The 19,380-nt window shown below is 40.9% G+C and overlaps 1 long non-coding RNA gene across 2 annotated transcripts in view; it reads left to right on the forward strand.

Annotated features, from left to right (window-relative positions):
• The window catches only part of LOC132891764 (uncharacterized), a 39,392-nt gene extending 22,960 nt beyond the window's left edge, over positions 1–16,432 (forward strand). Inside the window, exons 2-4 of one of the 2 annotated variants that reach the window (XR_009655365.1) lie at positions 10,105–10,190; positions 10,704–10,745; positions 15,129–16,432. This is a non-coding gene — a long non-coding RNA (uncharacterized LOC132891764). The remainder of the gene's footprint in view (positions 1–10,104; positions 10,191–10,703; positions 10,746–15,128) is intronic. The other variant, XR_009655366.1, reaches the window with a different exon arrangement.
• Positions 16,433–19,380: the final 2,948 nt, after the last annotated feature.

Here is a 19,380-nt window from a genome sequence, read left to right on the forward strand (position 1 = left end):
ATTATCCAATCAAAGGCTCTTATGTATTTGCTTTTTTAAATCCAAATAGCAACTTTTTTTTGGCCAGCTTTTTTTTCTTCAAATCCCTACTCCTTCTTTTGTTAATCAGAATCAGTTTCATACATTCAGAATAATAGATCCATGCTTAGCTGGGAAGATGTTGTAATATGCAATGTTGCCATGCATTAATTAATTTATTTTTTTAATATTATGTGAAAATATCATCCAGTGCCATGACACTGTGTGGACTGAAAGACATACCATGAAGCCATCATGTAGAGGCTCAGCAAATGGTCTTATCAAGATGCTTGAAACCAAGTAGGTTTAGCAGGAAATGTTACAGTAGTCCCGGGGCTGCGATTACAAGGAAATAGTAGAGTCAGCTGGATAATCGCGTAATCACTGTTTTCCTTCCAGCATCCATCAATGTCACAGTCCTTGGCACCTCACTCTAGATATCATGTTGAATGAACTTGCTAACATGAGGTTGCTGCATTCAGATTTTAAAATGATTTGCTACACATAAAGCATATAAATATACTGTGTTTTATGCTTTCACTCAGCTATGTTATATTGTATAAACTTATGGATAGATGGATACATGAATAAAGGAATTGGTTATTGTTTCTCATTTGTTTTTAGCTGTGTTCTGCGCAATTAAACTTGGATAATTTGTTTCTCTTATTCAAATCTCAGCCATGCCTCTCATGTGTACCATATCCTTCACTTGCATAGTGTAAGAAAATGTCTAATTTCATTCACGTACAGTATCAGTCCAAAGTTTGGACAAACTTTCCAATTAAATGTTTTATTTTTATTAACCAAACATCACTTCATGTCTTAAAGTAATGATGGATGTCATTTCTCTTTACAGTATTTAGTTAACTGGTTCTTGGCATAATATGGATTACTACAGTTGTGGAATAGGGCTATTTACTGTATTTATATTTTTTACTATTTACTGTTTGATCGCAAATGCATTAAGAAGGCAATAAATTGCACTAATTAACTTTTGACGAGGTACGTGTTAATTGAAAAGCATTCCAGGTGACTCCCTCATGAAGCTGGTTAAGATAATGCCAATAGTGTGCAAAGTGTCATCAAGGTAAATGTGGCTACTTTGAAAAATCTAAAATATGAAACATGTTTTGGGTTTTTTCCCAACACTTTTTGTTTACCATACAATTTCATATATGTTCCATATGTTATTTCATAGATTTGAGTCTTTAGTATTGTTCTACAATGTAGAAAATAGTCCAAATACAGAAATACATATGAATGAGTAGGGGTGTCCAAACTTTTGACTGGTACTGCATTTAGAATTCTACAGTCTAATTTGATATTAAAATAATATTCCTATGAACAATAGCATGAGAGCCACTCCATCTTTGTCATATCATATATACTAAGCTCCATGAATTATACTACCATGAAAGACTCAGTGTTTTATAAATACAGTACTTCCACCTGTCATTGCCAAATCCATAGTTTCCGCAAGATAAGCCGGTAGTGAGTCTCATTCAGTGAGCTGATATCTCTCCATTCATCTCTTCCCTCTACCTCTCCTTACCGTAATATGAGCGTGGCCATCACAGTCAGCTATATAAGAACTAATTCCCTTGCTTTAATGATATTATAATAGTGTCTGAGGAAACAAATGATCCATCAGTGCACATTAATTAAAAAGAGCCCCCTGGGAACTCACCGTAATTGCCAAAGATATTCAAATGATCATTCCTTTGTCTCACATTTGATGAAATGCATTTATGTTATTCCCTTACTTGCTAAATTAGTGAGGCATTGCCTTGATTTGTCACAGAAAATAGCAGTACTAGCTGCTGATGAAGGGAAAACCTGAGCATGCTTCTCTCTGTCTCTCTCCATCCTTCGGCATTCCTGCTCTCTCTCCCCTCGTGTACGGTAACAAGCAGACTGGATGCGTACTGTCTGGGATAGTACCATTCCTCCAGACAGGGTCCTCTATAACCCAAACCCAGTCCCCTTAACCAGTAATACCCCCTGTGCACACATTCACATGTACACATGCACTTACCAGGTGCATTAGTATGCAGCAGGTATCTCAGCTGTAGCTGTGCCAATCTACAGTTATACACAAATACAGACGCAAAGCCTGGTGGCAGTGCGGCTGAGTAATGATGTCTGAGTAATCCAGTCATTTTGGCTTTCACACAGCTGTTCACCTCAAATTCAGAGAGCAATTTATTAACACTGATTCCCTGTTTTCACCACATAAACATCTTCATTGGTTTATAATATTTGTCTAAAAATAAGTATGGTACCTAAAAAAATTGACTACTTAAAAACTTTGAAAAGTCCTCTTGCCAGCAGGGATAAAATATTATTTATTAATTTATTTAATTTTATTTAAAAAAATAAACAAGCTGGGGTGGCACGGTGGTGTAGTGGTTAGCGCTGTCGCCTCACAGCAAGAAGGTCCGGGTTCGAGCCCCGTGGCCGGCGAGGGCCTTTCTGTGTGGAGTTTGCATGTTCTCCCCGTGCCCGCATGGGTTTCCTCCGGGTGCTCCGGTTTCCCCCACAGTCCAAAGACATGCAGGTTAGGTTAACTGGTGACTCTAAATTGATCATAGGTGTGAATGTGAGTGTGAATGGTTGTCTGTGTCTATGTGTCAACCCTGTGATGACCTGGCGACTTGTCCAGGGTGTACCCCGCCTTTCGCCCGTAGTCAGCTGGGATAGGCTCCAGCTTGCCTGCGACCCTGTAGAACAGGATAAAGTGGCTAGAGATAATGAGAGAGATGAGAAAATAAACAAGCTATGGCCTAATCATTAGAGGAGCAGCTTTGGGACCAAAAGTTGCCGGTTCGATTCCCTGGACCAGCAGGAATGGCTGAAGTGCCCTTGAACAAGGCACCTAACCCCTCTCTGCTCCCCAGGCTGCTCTGGGTACGTTGTACGTCACTCTGGATAAGAGCGTTTGCTAAATGGCTTTAATGTAATGTTTGGTGTTTGTCCTGTTTTGTCGCATTACAATGTGGAATTAAAATGGATGTTTGGAGGGTTAGCACCATTTGATTTACACAACATGCCTATCACTTTAAAGGTGCAAATTGTTGTTTTATTGTGACACAAACAATAAATAAGTTGAAAAAACAGAAATCTAGAGTGTGCATAGGTATTCACCCCCATTTGTATGAAACCCCTAAATAAGAGCTGGGCCAACCAATTCACTTCATAAGTCACAGAATTAGTTGATTAAGATCCACCTGTGTGCAATCAAAGGGTCACATGATCTGTCACATGATGTCTGTATAAATCAACCTGTTCTGGAAGGACCCTGACTCTGCAACACTACTAAGCAAGCAACATGAAAACCAAGGAGCCTCCAAACAGGTCAGAGACAAAGTTGTGGAGAAGTATAGATCAGGGTTGGGTTATAAAAAACATCTCAAACTTTGAATATCCCAGGGACCACCATTAAATCCATTATAGCAAAATAGAAAGAATATGTCACCACTACAAACCTGACAAGAGAAGGCTGCCCACTAAAACTCCCAGACCAGGCAAGGAGGGCATTAATCAGAGTTGCAACAAAGACACCACAGATAACACTGAAGGAGCTGCAAAGATTCACAGTGGAGATGGGAGCATCTGTCCATAGGACCACTTTAAGCCATACATTTCACAGAGTGGGGCTTTATGGAAGAGTGGCCAGAAAAAAGTAATTGCTTCAGAAAACACATTTGGAGTTTACCCAACAGCATGTGGCAGACTCCCCAAACACATGGAAGATTCTCTGGTCAAAGGAGACTAAAATTGATCTTTTTGGTCATCGTGGGAAATGCCATGTCTGGTGTAAACCCAACACCCTGAAAACACCATCCCTACAGTGAAGCATGGCGGTGGCACCATAGAGCTAACAGAGACCATGTAAGCTAATAGAGACATACCCCAAGAGACTTGCAGCTGTGATTGCAGCAAAAGATTGCTCTACAAAGTATTGACTTTGGGGGGTGAATACCTATGCACACTTCAGATTTCTGTTTTTTTCATCTTAATTATTGTTTGTGTCACAATAAAACAAAAATTTTCACCTTTAAAGTGGTAGGCATGTTGTGTAAATCAAATGGTGCTAACCCTCCCAACAATCCATTTTAATTCCAGCTTGTAATGCAACAAAACAGGACAAACACCAAGGAGGATGAATACTTTTGCAAGACACTGTATGTTTATAGATGTTTAGTTAAAAAAAAGACTTCACAGTATTTTATTGGCAAAACTGTTGGCAGCAAATTACTGTAAAAACTACAGTCTTTTTTTTTCTTTCTTCGTAAAGTGCATTGTCTGCTTATTAAGTTCCACATTGAATACAGTCTGCTTTTCAATTCCAAGGTGCACGTTTCTGATTTCCTGGCACAGTATAACCCATCACAAGCACTTCACTCAGAAGAGGCCTATTGTTTATCCACAGAATCACTTGATGCTCAAACGGTGGAAGATGATCTTCTTATATCTCCCCTAAGCTCTTTGTTCCACAGAACATATCGAATGGAAAGGTGTTTTAAAGTCAATATTGGAAAACAAGCTGCTTAGTTCTTGGAGGTTTTTTCTTGAGAAATACACTTTTCATGATTCCTAACAATTTTCAAGGACTTATAGTTATTTAATGTGATTGTAAATAGATTATTTAATGTACTTTTATCATAATACTTTTAGATCTTATAACCTTTCGTTTGCAAAACACTTTTTTTAAAAATCAAAATTCCTGAACTCATACAGTGGGGCAAAAAAGTATTTAGTCAGCCACCAATTGTGCAAGTTCTCCCACTTAAAAAGATGAGAGAGGCCTGTAATTTTCATCATAGGCACACTTCAACTATGAGAGACAGAATGGGGGGAAAGAATCCAGGAAATCACATTGTAGGATTTTTAATGAATTAATTGGTAAATTCCTCAGTAAAATAAGTATTTGGTCACCTACAAACAAGCAAGATTTCTGGCTCTCACAGACCTGTAACTTCTTTAAGAGGCTCCTCTGTCCTCCACTCATTACCTGTATTAATGGCACCTGTTTGAACTCGTTATCAGTATAAAAGACACTTGTCCACAACCTCAAACAGTCACACTCCAAACTCCACTATGGCCAAGACCAAAGAGCTGTCAAAGGACACCAGAAACAAAATTGTAGACCTGCACCAGGCTGGGAAGACTGAATCTGCAATAGGTAAGCAGCTTGGTGTGAAGAAATCAACTGTGGGAGCAATTATTAGAAAATGGAAGACATACAAGACCACTGATAATCTCCCTCAATCTGGGGCTCATGCAAGATCTCACCCCATGGGGTCAAAATGATCACAAGAACAGTGAGCAAAAATCCCAGAACCACATGGGGGGACCTAGTGAATGACCTGCAGAGAGCTGGGACCAAAGTAACAAAGGCTACCATCAGTAACACACTACGCTGCCAGGGACTCAAATCCTGCAGTGCCAGATGTGTCCCCCTGCTTAAGCCAGTACGTGTCCAGGCCCGTCTGAAGTTTGCTAGAGAGCATTTGGATGATCCAGAAGAGGATTGGGAGAATGTCATATGGTCAGATGAAACCAAAATAGAACTTTTTGGTAAAAACTCAACTTGTCGTGTTTGGAGGAGAAAGAATGCTGAGTTGCATCCAAAGAACACCATACCTACTGTGAAGCATGGGGGTGGAAACATCATGCTTTGGGGCTGTTTTTCTGCAAAGGGACCAGGACGACTGATCCGTGTAAAGAAAAGAATGAATGGGGCCATGTATCGTGAGATTTTGAGTGAAAACCTCCTTCCATCAGCAAGGGCATTGAAGATGAAATGTGGCTGGGTCTTTCAGCATGACAATGATCCCAAACACACCGCCCGGGCAACAAAGGAGTGGCTTCATAAGAAGCATTTCAAGGTCCTGGAGTGGCCTAGCCAGTCTCCAGATCTCAATCCCATAGAAAATCTTTGGAGGAAGTTGAAAGTCTGTGTTGCCCAGCAACAGCCCCAAAACATCACTGCTCTAGAGGAGACCTGCATGGAGGAATGGGCCAAAATACCAGCAACAGTGTGTGAAAACCTTGTGAAGACTTACAGAAAACGCTTGACCCCTGTCATTGCCAACAAAGGGTATATAACAAAGTATTGAGATGAACTTTTGTTATTGACCAAATACTTATTTTCCACCATAATTTGCAAATAAATTCTTTAAAAATCAGGCAATGTGATTTTCTGGATTTTTTTTCTCATTTTGTCTCTCATAGTTGACGTATACCTATGATGAAAATTACAGGCCTCTCTCATCTTTTTAAGTGGGAGAACTTGCACAATTGGTGACTGACTAAATACTTCTTTGCCCCACTGTAAGTATTATGACTGCTGAAAACAACACTGGCCATATTTCCATACATGGTTATATTCCAATATTATCCAAATCATAGCAATATTCAAGGCAATTTATCTCGCAGATAAACATTTTATTCCAGTTACAAAATGTATGTACAACCCTGATTTAAAAAAAAAATGTTTGGATGCTGTGTAAAACATAAATAAAAACAGAATGCAATGATGTGCAAATCCTTTTCAACCAATATTCACTTGAATTTAATAGAAAGACAAGATATTTAATGTTCAAACTGATAAACGTTAATGTTTTTTCTAAATATACACTCATTCTGAATTTGTTGCCAGCAACACATTCCAAAATAATTGGGACAGGGACAACAAAGGACTGGGAAAGTTGTGGTATATCAAAAACGCCTGTTTGGAACATCCATCCATTATCTGTAGCTGCTTATCCTGTTCTACAGGGTCGCAGGCAAGCTAGAGCCTATCCCAGCTGTCTATGGGTGAAAGGCGGAGTACACCCTGGACAAGTCGCCAGGTCATCGCAGGGCTGACACACAGAGACAGACAACCATTCACACCTACGGTCAATTTAGAGCCACCAATTAACCTAACCTATATGTCTTTTGGACTGTGGGGGAAACCGGAGCACCCGGAAGAAACCCACGCAGACACGGGGAGAACATGCAAACTCCACACAGAAAGGCCCTCGCCGGCTGCTGGGCTCAAAACCAGCACTGTCGCTGTGAGGCGACAGTGCTAACCACTACACCACCGTGCCGCCCTGTTTGGAACATTCTACAGGTAAATAGGTTAACTGCTAATTAGAAAGGCTCAGTCATTCACAAGCAAGGACGGGGAGAGGTTCACCACTTTGGAAAAAACTGTGTGGGAAAATAGTCCAACAGTTTAAGAACAACGCTTCTCAATGTACAACTGCAAGGAATTTAAGGATTTCGCCATTGATAATCCATAAGATCATCAAAAGATTCAGAGAATCCAGAGTAATGTCTGCACGTAAGAGACAAGGCCAAAAACCAACCATGAATGACTGTGACCTTCAATCCCTCAGGTGGCACAGTATTAAAAACCAATGTGATCATATAAAGGACATTACTACATGGGCTCAGAAATACTTCTGAAAACCATTGTTGGTAAACAGTTCATCGTTATATCTACCATGCAAAGCAAAAATCAAATATCAACAACATCCAGAAATGCCACCAAATTCTCTGGGTCAGAGCTCAAGTAAGATGGACAAAGTGGAAAAGTGTGCTGTGGTCTGATGAGTCTGCATTTAAAATATATATATATTTTTTAGAAATCACCAAATTAGCACCCAATAGGAGGATTTCTGGTGGCATGGTGGTGTAGTGGTTAGCACTGTTGCCTCACAGCAAGAAGGTTCTGGGTTTGAGCCCAGTGGCCATTGGGGGCCTTTCTGTGTGGAGTTTGCATTGCCCTCTGTGTGGGTTTCCTCCGGGTGCTCCGGTTTCCCCCACAGTCCAAAGACATGCAGGTTAGGCTAATTGGTGGCTCTAAATTGACCGTAGGTGTGAATGTGAGTGTGAATAGTTGTTTCTCTGTGTCAGCCCTGCGATGACCTGGTGACTTGTCCAGGGTGTACCCCGCCTCTCGCCCATAGTCCGCTGGGATAGGCTCCAGCTTGCCTGCAACCCTGTACAGGATAAGCGGTAATGGATAGGAGGATTTCCTTTAACTTTTCTTTCAAGGTAATTCCATGATGATCATCAAAGGGGCTTGAATGCAAAAGACAGGTCAGTGGTTATCCTTCAATACCAGAAGCAAAGCCTATGGACAGAGAAACAAGAAACAGATCTCAGTAGGTCAATAATGACATGGTAAAAATGCTGCTCAGGAAACATGAATGCTACCAGTAATTCTCTGACATGATAATGGATCTTTGCTTTGCTGGTAGTCAAATCCAGCAGTGGTTCAGTCCTTTCCTGATGCCTTGTCATATTCTGTGAAGTTTCATGCTTGGGTACAAGAAGCAGGAGATTTGGTTATCTCCAGCCCAAGGACACAACTGTCCATGATTGTCTGGTGAAAACACTGTACTGACCATGCTGAAATCTGATGTCCACTGGCTTCAGCCTTGTTACAGCTGTCAGGTAAAGATGGACCTCTAGATCATAAACATTGTTAGCAACCTTGGAGCGATCCAAATCCAGGTGGACTATATCAGCCACTACCCACGTAAAGCTAAATATCACAGCTGATGGAGATGTGTCAGCTCCAAAACTTTGAACATTATGAAGATTGGTGGTTTGTGGTCAGTGAATGCTTTAACATTAGTCTTCTACAAGAATGTGTGTGTGTCAGTGAGATAAAGGCAAGCAGCTGTGAGGGACCATTGACTAGCTGTTTACAAATGGGCCAAACAACATAGCTTGAAGTAGTGTTGAAACTGGAGGACAAATGTTTGTGTGTGTGTGTGGGGTGGGGGTGGGGGTGGGTGGCTAGGGGTTTGCAAGCATTCTGAACAATGGATGTGATTTGTCTGCAGTGCTAGTAAGATGCATGTGTCATTTATTGGCATTGTGTTATTGGTGCAAGCCAGATATCTCAACCTTAGTCAGCACCAAGGTAATCTGTCTCTGAAACAGTGTGTGAGCACTGACTTTCATGGTGCTGTTCTCGATTCATGAGCTCAAATGGATTTCAGATCTGAAAGAACCACACCTATCTTATGACTGTCTGTGAAATGACTCTGCTGTAACTAGCACCTTCTGAGCAATGGATTATATGTATAATTTGTGTGTTAGACAGAGAGGGAGAAGGATTTATCACCGATACCCCTTTTCAACCAACAGGAGCTGGATTCCATATTGGTTCGCGCACCAAATTTTGAACCGCTCAGAGTATTTCAACCAAAAATAAATTGGTTCGGAACCTGAAAAGTTAGTTCCCAGCTGGAACCAGAATATAGCTGGTTTTTCCAGCACGAACTGTGAAGATATCAGTGAGCAGGTCATTAGTCTGGAGAGAAAGTGGAGCGCAGCAATGGAGAATACAATGAAAAAGGATACATCTTCAGGAAAAATTGACTGAAAACAAATATCTGCAATAACAGAACAAAGGCTCACAGATAATCAATGCATGCTGCCATCATGCTCCTACTGTTTACTCCAGTTGTGAATTGTGCAACGCCCTCCTCAATTGTGCAATGATGCATCCTTGATTACAATAGTTCCACTCAAAACTAGTGAAAACATGGACTGGTTTGCTCACTAGCAACAAGGTTCAAAGAATCCTGAATGGAACCAGTTCAAGAACCCACTCCCTGCTGGTTGAAAAGAGGTATCTGTTGTCACTACATTCCCCACTTCGACTGCGTTTCTGTGTAGAAGTGTCTCTGTGTGTTTGTAGGTAATGTAAAGAAGAATGTTAGATCGAATGTTGCCTGTAAATTTGCAGGTTATAGTATAAGATAATTCAGGAGGTATTACTTCTCCCACTTTATCTGTAATTCATGCTTCTGTTGACAATAAATAAATAAATAATGGCCTAAGCTGGCATGGCCCTGCTGTAATTGGGGCATGTCTTGTTATGTTATAGCTTTCTCTTTTCTGAATAAAAATCTGTACTGGGAAGCTCCTTGTTACTATCAGAGCAGTGACAGGGGTCATACTCCAGCCTCCTGCTTATTAAATCATGACAATAAGGGTTATATTTAGTACAGTGTGCTCATGTCTAATTGTAGCTATTATTAAAAAGTAATTGATTGTCCTCTTCTGAGACAGACAGGCAGTAAAGGGAGGGAACAGCATGTCCAGCATGAGGAAGAGATGGAAAAAGAGAGAGGACCTCCAGAGAAGGCTTTCTAGAGGTCACCTTCACACACACACACACACACACACACACACACACACACACACACACACACACACACACACACATACATACAGAGAGAGAGAGAGAGAGAGAGAGAGAGAGAGAGAGGCACCGATTCAGGTTTTACAAGGTGCTTCAAGATTATACCTCCCAAAAAGTACTAAATATACTTGGCCCACTTTGATGTAAACAAAGTTGGGCAATTTTATTTTCTGATGAATTACTGCTATGAGTTATGTCATATTTGAGTATACAGTGTACCTGACGATTTACTATGTGTCACTAAACTGCACTGGAATTATTACGGTCCTGGACTTGTGATCAGTTACTGGTGAGCAGCGAGCAATAAATAAGCATCTGTGGATGTGTGATGAGTGAGTAAGTGCTACACACCTGTTACTCTGTTGGTAATAGTGTGTTATGGTTAGGGAGTCACCATGTGAGCTACACAAAGAAGAACCCTTTATTCGAGCATGCAGTACTCACTCTCCTCTTCCTGTCTCTCAAGGCCCCACATCTGACCCTGAAAAACATCTGAGTGTGTCTTCAGGTATGTGCTAATCTCAGATTTCTGTCAACACATAGATAACATTTTCATAAATGGGCAGGGGGCACAGCCAATGAGCTATTTAATTGGACAGAGAACAAGCTTTTTGTGTTCTGTGTCCTGTGGAAGGGTAATATATCAAAACAAGGATGCAAACTGAAGGTAGACAATTATGCTGTTAAAACAGAACAGCCTGACTTTGGCCATGTGACTCAACGACGTAAAAAAAAAAAAAAAGCCAAACTTCAGAAGTACTTCAGCAAAACTTTTGAGTTACATTGAGTAAAGTTCAAAGCAGGGACTGTTCCTGCTCTGTGAAATACAAAAGAAAGAATTCGGAGCAGCTGCTGTTAATATATACCTCAGCTGATCTCTGTGTGCTTCAGGGGAACACTGTGACTCCCTCTTAAATTCTCTTTAAACTGTGAGGATGCATAAACACCTTGAGCAATGAAATGAAAAATAAACTCTGAGCACACTGAGTACCATTTAGAAATTCACTACTATGACAAGTTTAGGAACATTAGCATATCATGAGACGTATTGTATACGTAATGTGTGCCAAGTAAATGATGAATGATTGAGTGTTGGAAATGATACCGATTACATGTCATTATAAATTTTTAATTTATGCAGTAAACATTTCCTTTCCTTGTGGAATTTCAGTATTTATATTACACAATAAGTCAGACGCTAATCCTCACAGTATGGAAGTGTATGCACTGCATGAAGATCATGTCGAGACGGGTGTTTTGATGTACAGTACCAGTCAAAAGTTTAGACACCCCTACTCATTCGACTACTTTCTGCATTGTAGAACAATACTGAAGACATCAAAACTCTGAAATAACATATGGAACATACAAACCCGATCCCAAAAAAGTTGGGACAAAGTACAAATTGTAAATAAAAACGGAATGCAATAATTTACAAATCTCAAAAACTGATATTGTTTTCACAATAGAACATAGACAACATATCAAATGTCATAAGTGAGACATTTTGAAATTTCATGCCAAATATTGGCTCATTTGAAATTTCATGACAGCAACACATCTCAAAAAAGTTGGGACAGGGGCAATAAGAGGCTGGAAAAGTTAAAGGTACAAAAAAGGAACAGCTGGAGGACCAAATTGCAACTCATTAGGTCAATTGGCAATAGGTCATTAACATGACTGGGTATAAAAAGAGCATCTTGGAGTGGCAGCGGCTCTCAGAAGTAAAGATGGGAAGAGGATCACCAATCCCCCTAATTCTGCGCTGACAAATAGTGGAGCAATATCAGAAAGGAGTTCGACAGTGTAAAATTGCAAAGCGTTTGAACATATCATCATCTACAGTGCATAATATCATCAAAAGATTCAGAGAATCTGGAAGAATCTCTGTGCGTAAGGGTCAAGGCCGGAAAACCATACTGGGTGCCCGTGATCTTCGGGCCCTTAAACGGCACTGCATCACATACAGGCATGCTTCTGTATTGGAAATCACAAAATGGGCTCAGGAATATTTCCAGAGAACATTATCTGTGGACACAATTCACCGTGCCATCCGCCGTTGCCAGCTAAAACTCTATAGTTCAAAGAAGAAGCCGTATCTAAACATGATCCAGAAGCGCAGACGTCTTCTCTGGGCCAAGGCTCATTTAAAATGGGCTGTGGCAAAGTGGAAAACTGTTCTGTGGTCAGACGAATCAAAATTTGAAGTTCTTTATGGAAATCAGGGACGCCGTGTCATTCGGACTAAAGAGGAGAAGGACGACCCAAGTTGTTATCAGCGCTCAGTTCAGAAGCCTGCATCTCTGATGGTATGGGGTTGCATTAGTGCATGTGGCATGGGCAGCTTACACATCTGGAAAGACACCATCAATGCTGAAAGATATATCCAGGTTCTAGAGCAACATATGCTCCCATCCAGATGACGTCTCTTTCAGGGAAGACCTTGCATTTTCCAACATGACAATGCCAAACCACATACTGCATCAATTACAGCATCATGGCTGCGTAGAAGAAGGGTCCAGGTACTGAACTGGCCAGCCTGCAGTCCAGATCTTTCACCCATAGAAAACATTTGGCGCATCATAAAACGGAAGATATGACAAAAAAGTTGAGCAACTAGAATCCTACATTAGACAAGAATGGGTTAACATTCCTATCCCTAAACTTGAGCAACTTGTCTCCTCAGTCCCCAGATGTTTACAGACTGCTGTAAAGAGAAAAGGGGATGTCTCACAGCGGTAAACATGGCCTTGTCCCAACTTTTTTGAGATGTGTTGTTGTCATGAAATTTAAAATAACCTAATTTTTCTCTTTAAATGATACATTTTCCCAGTTTAAACATTTGATATGTCATCTCTGTTCTATTCTGAATAAAATATGGAATTTTGAAACTTCCACATCATTGCATTCCGTTTTTATTTACAATTTGTACTTTGTCCCAACTTTTTTGGAATCGGGGTTGTATATATATAATTATGTGGTAAACAAAAAAGTGGTAAAAATCAATATATGTTTCATATTTTAGATTATTCAAAGTAGCCAGCATTTACCTTGATGATGCTTTGCACACTATCGGCATTATCTTAACCAGCTTCATGAGGGAGTCACCCGGAATGCTTTTCAATTAACAGATGCCTCGTCAAAAGTTAATTAGTGCAATTTCTTGCCTTCTTAATACGTTTGAGATCAAACAGTAAATAGTAAATAATAAAAATACAGTAAATAGCCCTATTCCACAACTGTCGTAATCCATATTATGTCAAGAACTACACAACTAAATACTGTAAAGAGAAACAGCAGTCCATCATTACTTTAAGACATGAAGTGACTTTTAATAAATAAAAATAAAGAAAAAAAATTGATTTAAAAGGTGTGTTCAAACTTTTTGACTGGGACTGTATGCTTTGGCATTCAAAACAGAAATTCTCCTTAATTGATGTAGTTATGTGTTATAATGCATACCTTCTGGAAAGGTACTGTGACTCCCAGTTAAGCATCTCTCAGCTGTGCCCTTGACAGGTAGTAGTTTTACTGCGTTCCCAATTGAGGAACAGAACAGAATGTCACAGAAACCTTAGGTACCGTCTGGTGTTTTTCAGGTACTTACTGTTATGTTTTTTCACTGCTGGCACCTTCTGTTCCTTTGAACTCAATGAGCAAACTTAGGCAAGGCAAGGAGAGAAAATAAAGTTTAACATACTTTCAAAAGTAAACAGTAGTAGAAGGAGAAGAGAAAGAGAGCTGGAGCCAATCCTTTAAAAGAAGAATGTTAGCCTGACCCAGAGCATTTTTCTGGCTATATGGAAATGTAGTTGGTATCAGTAAATATGAGGTGCTGTGGCGTCGTTAGGCCCTGTCACTCAGGCCTATAGCACTGGGTATTTTCACCCTCAAAAAAGTAAGAAATTAATAGAAAACAACTGAACTTGAACTTGAACTGAACTTGACTTGCAGTGTCCGGGGGGAGGGGGGGGCATAATTGAGCGCTGCACAGTGCACATTCAAAATTTTTGTAACTGCTAACAGTAGAACAACATTCAGAACTGGTTGGAGGATGACTTAAAAAAAACAATCCACAATTGTTGGATTTTTCAAGATGAAAACAGATGGTAAATAATCAACTGGCGGCACGGTGGTATAGTGGTTAGCGCTGTTGCCTCACAGCAAGAAGGTCCGGGTTCGAGCCCCATGGCCGATGAGGGCCTTTCTGTGCGGAGTTTGCATGTTCTCCCCGTGTCCGCGTGGGTTTCCTCTGGGTGCTCCGGTTTCCCCCACAGTCCAAAGACATGCAGGTTAGGTTAACTGGTGACTCTAAATTGATCGTAGGTGTGAATGTGAGTGTGAATGTGAGTCTGTGTCTATGTGTCAGCCCTGTGATGACCTGGCGACTTGTCCAGGGTGTACCCCGCCTTTCGCCCATAGTCAGTTGGGATAGGCTCCAGCTTGCCTGCGACCCTGTAGAACAGGATAAAGCGGCTAGATATAATGAGATGAGATATATATATATCAACAGTGTAACCTGTCAGATTATGCTGATGCACAAAACCCGCTCCGTGTAGCCTGGTTATGTTGACTTTACAGCGTAAGGTCTGTATGATTAGTGTGCCAGGCGAGCTCCAAAGTTCAAGTGGTTTAAAGAATATCCACAGTGGTGGTCTATTTCCCCCAACTAAGTTTATTGAACAGGTCAACAACAATTTGTGTTCATGTAGACACTAATAGTTGCCTTGAAATAATTTAATCATATGTTTTAATGCTACATGTAGCCGATGCAGAACCAGCCAGCTGACCATACCATAGCCAGCCTTTAACATATTAGTCACATATAGGGATGAAATTTTTTTTGTTTTGCTATGCAATATTAATGTCATCATAAATTTGTGTTGTCCAGATACTACAAATGAACTGCTGCAATCAACTGAGCCTGGATGCATTGGAGAAAATGGTATTTATGTGTGTGCATGTGTAAGAGAGAAACTTGGAAGACATATTTGTATACGTATATGTATACTGTTCCTACTTATTCAGGTGACATTGGGCATACCTAACCACCTGTGTTTTCTTTCCCTCCCCCCCACCCCAAATCTGTCCCTCTGAGTTACATGGAGTTAACAGGAAATCTTTTGGTGGAGAGGGTGGAGACCTCGACTGGCTATCGTAGCCTGCAGGGAATCGGCCGTCAGACATTCTGTCGCATGTCCCAGACCCGGTGAAATGTAACTGAATTGTCTTGGCCAGCCCTAAGGGTCCCATCTCATCATTGCTGAGGAGTCTGCTCCCATCACCCAATCAAGCATCTAGCCAGAGCAGGTCATGATATATTTTAGCATATTAACATGCTATTGTTGTGTGCTATGCCTGATGTAAAGACTCTCGTCTCTGCGAGCCTACCACACAGATTTAATACTTGTCATTTTTAGGGCATACCTAACAACGTGTTTTCTTACCCCCCCCCCCCCCCCAATCTGTCCCTCTGAGTTACATGTTGATCCTGGGATTGAGATGCTGGCCTCTTCTGCCCCTCAGACCTGCTTGATCCATCCTGGTGCCCTGTGTCTGGTCGGAGTTTTATCGCACCGCTCCTGTGAAGGACGGCCCCATGAGGACAGTTGAGGGTTATACCTGCTAAAACTGTTAATATTATAGTCAGGCTGTCTGTTGTTGCCCAAATGAGGATGGGTTCCCTTTTGAGTCTGGTTCCTCTCGAGGTTTCTTCCTCATGTCGTCTGAGGGAGTTTTTCCTTGCCACCGTCGCCACAGGCTTGCTCATTGGGGATAGATTAGGGATAAAATTAGCTCATGTTTTAAGTCGTTCAAATTCTGTAAAGCTGCTTTGCGACAATGTTTATTGTTAAAAGCGCTATACAAATAAATTTGATTTGATTTGATATTTATATGATCATAGTCTTGTGAGATGGGATGTCATCTGGGATTTTGAATGCTGTAATATAATAATGTAGCTTAGAATTAGTCTTTGTGGTCCTAAAGGAGAGATATGTGAGTGAGAAATGATATATTTTTATTAAACTGATGATAAATTTTACTTGTGATATTTAATAGTCAATTGACATATGCCTCAGTTTCCTGAGACATTATGGGTGTTGATAATTAATAATAATGAGACAGAAACTGAAGTGAACTACATAAATTTAAAAAGAGCAGTGCAAAAATCAGTAATAAAGATGTCATAACCTTTGAATGTGTGTGGGTGATAATATTTCTTGTAAAGTTAGATATAACCTCGTCAACCCATCAATGCCAGTCTCCCTCAAAAAATACAAGCCCCAGGAAAACTTGGCTTAGCCCCTGGTCTTTTCAATAGCTAGAAATGTCCCTGATGAGGTGACCACTAAAACCTGTCAGAAGTACAAGTACACAGGAATTTAACTTGGCAGATTAGCACAAAAACAGATAATGTGCAATAGGTGTGTAAACAAACAAAGTGCACACACAATACAATACAGAAACCTCACACAATGTCTGGTGAAGGCAGGGGCAGGTCTGCTTATTGGCTGAAATGAACAAAATTTCCTGGCTAATAATATATGTGTACACCTCTACTTTAGAAAATATCAAATATGGGGCTCCTGAGTGGCATGACAGTAAAGTATTCACTCTATCATCTGGAGATCATGAGTTTGAACCACGATGATGCCTTTAGCCATCCATGGCCAGGAGTCTCATCCCTCTCATCATCTCTAGCCGCTTTATCCTGTTCTACAGGGTCGCAGACAAGTTGGAGCCTATCCCAGCTGACTACGGGCGAAAGGCGGGGTACACCCTGGACAAGTCGCCAGGTCATCACAGGGCTGACACATAGACACAGACAACCATTCACACTCACATTCACACCTACGGTCAATTTAGAGTCACCAGTTAACCTAACCTGCATGTCTTTGGACTGTGGGGGAAACCGGAGCACCCGGAGGAAACCCACGCGGACATGAGGAGAACATGCAAACTCCGCACAGAAAGGCCCTCGCTGGCCACGGGGCTCGAACCCGGACCTTCTTGCTGTGAGGTGATAGCGCTAACCACTACACCACCATCCCACCCCTTGGCCAGGAGTCCAATAGAGCAAAATTGGTCGTGCACTTTGGGTGGGAGGGATGGCAAAATCTCTCTAACCTGTCAATCACAGCAACACTAGCCAATCATCAGCGTCTGTGAGCTCATAGATCCTGAAGGGGGTAGACTGCGTTGTCTGTGTTACATCACCTCATAAGGCAGCATAAGCACCAGTCTTGCAGGAAGTGGCTGATAGCCTTTGCTGTCCCCACTTGGTAGCTCTTGTATTACAGTGATGACCTCACTTGTGGGTGGGAATTGGCTGAGACTAAATTGGGGGAAATAAAATATGAACATATTTAGCCAAAATCACATGGAAATGGTTGTATTTAGGTTACTTTCTAACCTCACCTTGGCCACAAGAAATGGGGTGGTAAATGCAGTTAGTCTAAATATTAGCTAAAACCAGCAGGTTACAGGTGCTTTTGTCACACAGTGAATGTTGTGGTTTAATCAGGTTTTAGGACAAGTTCATAGCATCTCAAATCAGTTCAGTTTATAATCAGATACAGACTCTCAAAATGTCCATGATGCACCTGTACTGTCACATCGAGATCAAAACAGAAAAGAGCATTTACGCACATTGTATAGATGTCAGCACATAAAGTTTTAAAGATATTTAAGTACAGTTGTGGTCAGAAGTTTACATACACTCATCTAGGCATGAATGTCCTAGTAATTTTGGGCTGTTAATGATTTCCTTGAACCGTTCTTTTTCCAGGGTGGAATGATTGTACAGCAGTCATCTTTAATGATTTCAAAAAACAAGAATTGAGTGCACAAGTTTGAATCTATTTTGGATTTTCTCTAATCCACACATGGACAAAATTATACATACAGGCTCAAATATATACATACATTCACTTAAATCTGTTAATAAGTGGTGCAGAAGGTTTTACAATGTCTTTTAACTTGACAAGGCCAAGGCCTATGAACTTCTCGTTAGTGACCATGATTGACTGCAACTGGTAGTTTCTCTTTGCCAGCATAAAAAGGATTTGTTTGACAGCAGTCATTGGATTGACCAGGCCTCAGAACCATGGGAAAGTCGAAGGAACTCAGTGAAGATCTAAGAAGGAGAAGCCTGCCATGAGTTGGAAACTGCTGGAACACCAGCATCACTGTCCACAGTGATGTGAGGTGTACATCGCCATGGACTGAGAGGATGCTGACCAAGAAAGAAGCCCCTGCTCCAAAATCGACACCTTCAAGCTGGACTGAAATTTGCAGCTGCCCACATGGACAAGTCAAGTGCCTTCTGGGGAAAAGTTTTATGATCAGACAAGACAAAGATTGAGCTATTTGGCCACAATGACAAGAGGTATGTTTGGAGAAGTAAAGGTGAGGTTTTCAAACCAAAGAACACTGTACCAACTGTCAAGCATGGTGGTGGTAGCATCATGCTCTGGGGCTGTTTTGCTGCCAGTGGTACTGGTGCATTGCACAAAGTGGATGGAATGATGAAGAAGGACTACCTCCAAATTCTTCAACTTCACCTCAACTCAACAGCTAGACGGTTGAAACTTGGACACAACTGGGTTTTCCAACAGGACAATGATCCAAAACACACATCAAAACTGGTTTTGGAATGTATAAAGCAGGCTAACATTAAGCTTCTGGAATGGCCTTTCCAAAGCCCCGACCTTAACCCTATTGAAAATTTGTGGACTACTCTTAAAAGCCGGGTCCGTGCCAGGAAACCAACCAATTTAAATGAACTCTACCAATTCTGCCAAGAAGAGTGGTCAAATATCCAGCCAGAATTATGCCAGAAGCTTGTTGATGGCTACCCAAAGCGTCTGGTCGAGGTGCAACTTGCTAGGGAACATTTAACCAAATATTAATACATGTATATAGGTGTATGTATATATTTGAGCCTGTATGTATAATTTTGATCCTGTGTGGATTAGAAAAAAATCCAAAATAAATTCAAACTTGTGCACTCAATTCTTGTTTTTTGAAGTCATTAAATATATATGCTGTACAATCATTCCACCCTGGAAAAAGAACAGTTCAAGGAAATCATTAACAGCCCAAAATTACCAGGACATTCATGCCCATGCCCATAAACCTCT

The sequence above is a fragment of the Neoarius graeffei genome, chromosome 9 (genome assembly GCF_027579695.1).
Source record: "Neoarius graeffei isolate fNeoGra1 chromosome 9, fNeoGra1.pri, whole genome shotgun sequence".
Classification (NCBI taxonomy): Eukaryota; Metazoa; Chordata; class Actinopteri; order Siluriformes; family Ariidae; genus Neoarius; species Neoarius graeffei.